Below are 6,698 nucleotides of genomic sequence, written 5' to 3'. Positions count from 1 at the left end.
CTTCTGCTGGGAGCTCTGCTCTTTAATAGTTTTACCCTCTCTCCAGAGCATATGCTATATTATCTGTTGTTGTGCTAATTGAATTGTGGGAAATCTCAGTGAGATTGTTAAACTGTAAAAAAATTTTAGCAAAAATACCACGATTGTGTGTGCAGTATAGCAAACAATCCAGTACAGATACAGGTACAGAAAGCGTTTTCTCCCTCATATACCCCCCCACCCCCATATCGCATATCTTATTATTTGCATTTAACATTGTATTTTCCCTGTTTTTCAATGGGTTCTGACCCACTACTTTATGGTGTGCTTTTTTGATGTTTTTGCTTGTTTTTGGAGCTTGACACTCCCAGCTAGCCATACACTTTTGTTGTATGCAAAAGAACAGCTTGAACATTCTTCAAAATATCTCTTTTTATGTCCTACACAAGGTTTGAAACGTAAAGTTGAGTAAATTCTCTGATCTCTGATTGGGCACAATATACACGATCTGTAAAGAAATATCCTCATGAGCTTCACATCTCACACCACACTCATCTGATTCATATGAAAAGCTTCATACGTTACAAGAGGGAGAAATTAAACAATGGCCCTGCAATAAATAGAAGTGAAGAGAGGGAAGTGAGTGTAAGTAGCAAGCTGAGAGGAGTGTGGGTGAAAAGAGACAAGGCAGATGGCAGAAAGCTGAATAAAATACCGCTGTAAGATCTGAGCCTGTATTCATATGAGCCGCCTTCCTTTGATTTTCAAGAGGATTACACCTTGTGCTCAAACACAGAGCGGAGACAGAAGGAGAACGAAGAGGTGCAGAATGCATTGAATGACTGCTTAAGGAGGTCTTCATTCATACTTAATTCCTTATGTCTCATTAACACTAATCCTTATTACTCTGTGAGTAAAGCAGGTCTGAATGGGCCAGCGGTGGATAGGCGGACATGTGCCCCTATTGTGATGGGGCGTAGGGGGTTAATCCAGATCTTAGGCTGGGGTTGAAGAGGAGAAGCCAGGTTACACCCATCCCCCTATTTCCCTTACTGAGGTCGGGGAGGAAAAGGACACTGTGATGGTGGTTGGCATAGTAACAGGCAAGTGTGGCTCCGAACAGCAGCGACATGCAAATATTGCCATGAGGTGATATTAAGGTATAGTTGTAAATGCTACAGTGCATTTATTAAAGGTAATTTCTTTGACACTACAATTATCAAATGGTATTGCAAAAATAATGTTTACAAACCCTTACTGAAGGAGGACTTAAAAAAAAAAAAGAACACTACTGTAAATGTAATCTTACATAAAAAACTATAAATATGCTACATTAAAAACCTGTGAAAACTGGTTACTTTAAAATATGCGGTGAAAAACTGTAAATGGTTTAACTTTGCATTATATGTAAGTAATTTTCCTGTGAAATACTGTCTTATACTTTTATAAGTAAATTATAACTTCTAAATTTTTAAAAAGAAATATATAGAGACTGGCCATAATAAAATGAATCAATTATTGTTTTAAATAATTAAATTGAGTACAGCATATTCTACAAGTATACATATTTTATATCAATAATTTAAATATATTTTTTTATGTTACAATAATGACAATGTATTTTGCAGTAAAGTAACAAGTTAAAATGTCAAATGTGCTTAACTGTTCTACAGTGCTTCTAATAATAGAATATATCAAAGTATAAGATTATCAGCAACAACAAAATGACCGTTTTGCAAACATTTGTTTAAAAAAAAAAGGTTTTATTGTAATAAAATGTTGGAACTTAAATGTTGAAAAAGTCATTTACTTTCTATATACACAAGGTTTTATCGCTTACATCAGCTTTTAAGAGTCATTGAATGATTGCTGGACATCAAGACACCATCTTTCTGCGCATTCCCTTCATTTAGACTGTCACTGCTTCAGTAAAATCACCCCCTGCCAGAGTTTAAACATACACTTCAGCTCACACACTGCACCATATCAAAATGTGATTAAATTATGAAGAGATAGGCATCAGAGCGGTCACGCTTATTTGTTTCTCCATTATTAGAGAGGGAGCGCTTCATGTGGTGAATATGAAATAGGGTTTGTGTACGACTCTCCTCTCTTTGCTGTGCGCCAGGGGCCGTCTACTCCAGCGAGACACACTCATGCTGGGAAAACACATCTTCTGCTGGGAGCTCTGCTCTTTAATAGTTTTACCCTCTCTCCAGAGCATATGCTATATTATCTGTTGTTGTGCTAATTGAATTGTGGGAAATCTCAGTGAGATTGTTAAACTGTATGTGGCAACAGGAGTAGATATAATAATTGCTAACAAGGCTGGTTGATTGTAATTATAAATGTTGGGAGAAATGCATGTGAAACTATGATATTCACTGACCAAAATCCTTTAAAAAGCCATGGAGAGTAAAAGAAGAGGTAAAGAAATCTCTGAAACTGTCCTGAAAATCTGTGAGTAAATAAGTCAATTGGAATGGTAATAAATACAGTGTTTTAGGGTTTTGAAAAAGTCCAGGGTCATTTGGTAATTTAATTTCCATCCAAATTGGAATAGTTTACAGGGAGGAATTCACAGAAAAATTGTTTTAAGAACAAATTTTCAATTATTTATAGAAATTTTTTTTATTATTATTTATTTCGTGCCAGCTAATATAGCTATATACTATTGATGTTTAAATGGTAAGAATTTAGTGTATTTTGGATAAAATAGATGCTTGTATAGGACAAACATTACAAATGTACTTAGAAACATTTAAGTCACCACCTTAAAACAGTGATTGAGATTATAAGACAAAAAGAAAAGAAAATTCATGTAAACATGTAAACTGTTACAATGGGTTGTTATAATGCCAGCAACAGGTGTATAAACACACACACACACACACACGCACACAAACGAACATTTTATGCTTAGTCAGGTCAGGTGACAGGTGAACATGACACTGATTATTGACTATTTGATATATAAACATGGATTACATGCACATTATATAGATTATAAGCATTTTATGAAAAATGATCAGTTCTCCATTATTTCGTTGATTATGTGACTTCTTTGTACAGACAGTCAGATGTTCTTCCTTCCTTTGAAGCACATTTGATGCTCTTTCGATCATTGTCAAGTCTCATTTTTTATTAAATTAGAAAAAAATAATCTTATCACTAGTGAATTTTTACTAAGTTCTCACACTGACTGTGTTTCTAAACGAAAAAACTATTTTTGTTTTGAACAATTTTGCTGTTTTGTTCAACAAAATGGACTGACCCTGACCCGAATTATTCTGGTCGTTTTTCCAGTATTTTCCCAGGTCATATTTATAGCAGACAGGGCAAATATCGCCCTACTTCAGTTTAGTTGCTGTTGCTGTCTCCTTTGTCCGCACACTGAATCTGTGAGGCTTTTGTTGCGTAGAGAAATTGGTGTATTACATTTGACGTGTTTTGCATTTTCAAATTGGGTACACATTATGGTATATGGGACTCACAGCGAGCACCACTGAGGTGAGGGCAATTCAAAAAACGCTCACTGTTCAACAGCTTTAATGACCGCCAATGGGTGATGTCTGTACTGTTTAGAACGTGTCTGAATCAATATGAGGTATAATTGGCTCTGATGGGACTTTATGACATGTTAGTGGTGGGACATGACAGTGTAAACACTCATTTCTCTAAAGGAGGCTTTCTGAACACAGTCACATGGTGCTGAAGGTACAGATGAAGAGGAAGTGTGGAGAAATACAGCAATCTACCATAATCACCTCTCCATTTGCTAAAGAAGAACAGCTCTTTATTCCTCTCTGTATTTCAGCAGTAGCCAATTTGAGGCTGTTTGCTTACTTGTTAACGTGCTTATGTGCTGTTTATTTGGTGGTGCTTACAAAATGATTGTGTTTTATTTTTTTCTTATCATATTGAAAATTGAGTCCAGCAGGTCATTTTGAGATGTTTGCATGCAACACTAACTTTTATTTTCATTTATAACACTTGGGGGAAAATGGCATGGCTTGTATTTGCATCTAATTTTGTTTAAATAGTTATACTTTCAAAATGTCTTTATCGAAATTCTTTAGAAACAACATGAATCAGTTAAAGAATGAACATGGTTTAAATATTAGTTTTTAAATATTAGTTTTTATACCCTGTCTGCTATAAAATATTAGTTTCAGTTAGTTAAAATGTATAGACTGGTTTACATATGATGCATTGCATTTGTTGATGTTAAATGTAAAAGCCTGGTAATTGTGTATTATTGTAGTTATTGGTATTATTACATAAATCTTGTTCTTGTTATGTATGACTGATAAATAAGCATCACATTAAGTTTATCAGATTTTTGATAAAACTCCAAATCCAAATGGATACAATTTTATATGCAATTAAAATATACATTTTAAATATTTACAGGCATTTTTGTGTGAAATACAACATTTGCATTGCATGTGCTCTTTTAGCCAAAATAGTGTCCCTTCATTACTTACTCGTGTTTGCTTTACATACACATACAGAATACAAATTTATAAAGCTTGCCAAAAATATCAAGTAAATACATTATGTACTGCCAGATTTCATGGTTCAAGCCAAAAAGTAAGAATGATAGTTTGAACATCTCTGATGTTAGTGACATAAGCAAAACAGGACAAAAACACAAAAGCCAACCACTACAAATGTATTTCTTTTTCTAAAATAATACAAAATACAGTTTCATGAATGGTAAGAAATATGATTTCACCTGCCATGTACCGTGTCATCACATTACTGTAGATAACATGGCAGAGCAGATTTTAACGTCTGAAAATATTAGACAAAAATGTTGCTTCTAAAAACTGGTTAAAAATTAAGATATCAACAACCAAGCTTTCCTGTCACCCAAAATCTTTGTTTTGACTCGATGTATATCAGCTGACATGTAAACCTGTGGTGAATGTGTATGTGAAGTGGATGCATAGTATATCAACATCACTCTAAGTGTAAGCTGCTGAAATCAATTCAGGCTAATTAACAGAAAGGGCTCTCCAGTGTAGACACTGTCTCATTGACATGATGTTGCCACTCAACCTGATACAAAGTTACCACAATTATGGCAATTACACGTGGATGATTGCACTCAAACTGAGCAGAGCTCTGAGAGACTCTCAGCTCGATTATCACTCGATTCCTACGAGCTCTCTGATGGAGGGCTGTGCTGAGGATGCATCAGGGGCCCCCCTTTGACACACTGCCCAACATCACTCAGAATTACAATACACAAACATACTGCATTTTATTACCCTAAAATTAAAATGATGATTAAGAATCTTTGTCAAAGACATCATAAAAGATCTACTCCCATATAGCACACATATGTGTCCAAGATAAATGCATTTAAAAAGTCAGTATTACATTCTAAATATAAACATCTTAAATACATTTTCTAAATGTCTATTTAACATCTGACAAGCAACATCAGAGACAGCTGAGCAAATACTATAAAAAATATGTCTTCCTGATGTAAACACGCAGATCAAATATAGATGTCTCTGGGATGTACATATGCTATCAGGGACTGCATAATATACTGTTTCAATTTAATACTGTTTCAAAACCTAGTTATTTGGCTTGCTGTTTACTGATTACACAAGAAGCTGCCAATTAAAATAGACCTTCATAATTAACTGATTTAGAACATTTGTTTAAACAAATAGCGCTCTGCAGCCATACCACCCTGTAGCCCAAGACTGGTCGCCCACTGAAGCTAAGCAGGGTTGAGCCTGGTCAGTACCTGGATGGGAGATCTCCTGGGAAAACTAGGTTGCTTTTGGAAGAGCTGTTAGTGAGGCCAGCAGGAGGTGCTCACCCTGTGGTCTGTGTGGGTCCTAACGCCCCAGTGTAGTGATGGGGACTCTATACTGTCAAACAGCACCGTCCTTCGGATGAGACGTTTGACTGAGTTCCTGACTCTCTGTGGTCATAAAAAATCCCAGGATGTCTTTCGAAAAGAGTAGAGGTGTGACCTCGGCATCCTGGACAAATTTGCCCATGCATTGGCCTCTGACCATCATGGCCTCCTAACAATCCCCATATCTACTGATTGGCTTCATCACTCTGTCTCCTCTCCACCAATAAGCTGGTGTGTGGTGGACGTTCTGGCGCAATATGGCTGCCGTCGCATCATCCAGGTGGATGCTGCACACTGGTGGTGGATGAGGAGATACCCCCTGACAATGTAAAGCGCTTTGAGCGCCTAGAAAAGCGCTATATAAATGTAATGAATTATTATTATTATTAAATAAACAGTGCTTTATATTTTTCAGGTAATTCTAACAGTATTCAGGTACAGAAATTGAATAATCAAATGTAAAATAACACTGCGTAGTCTTCACTGTATAAATGAAATCTAATAAATCTGTTATAAAGCTACAAAAGTGATTTTTCTCTGCGTTTTGTTTAAAGGGGTCATATGATGCTTTTTTAAAGATCATTATTTTGTGTATTTGGTGTAACAGAATATGTTGACATGCTTTAATGTTCAAAAAACACATTATTTTTCAAATACTGTACATTATTGTAGGTCCTCTATGCCCCGCCTCTCTCAAACGCTTCGTTTTCTACAAAGTCCCTCCTTCAGACAAGTGCAGTCTGCTCTGATTGGCCAGCTGACCCAGTGCACTGTGATTGGCCGAACACCGCAAGCACTCCTCGGAAATGTAACGCCCCTTACCATAATCACGAGC

This window comes from Sinocyclocheilus rhinocerous, unplaced genomic scaffold (genome assembly GCF_001515625.1).
Source record: "Sinocyclocheilus rhinocerous isolate Xijiao unplaced genomic scaffold, SAMN03320098_v1.1 scaffold847, whole genome shotgun sequence".
NCBI lineage: Eukaryota > Metazoa > Chordata > Actinopteri > Cypriniformes > Cyprinidae > Sinocyclocheilus > Sinocyclocheilus rhinocerous.
The sequence above is the reverse complement of the archived record's forward strand: the minus strand, read 5'-3'. Positions refer to the sequence as shown.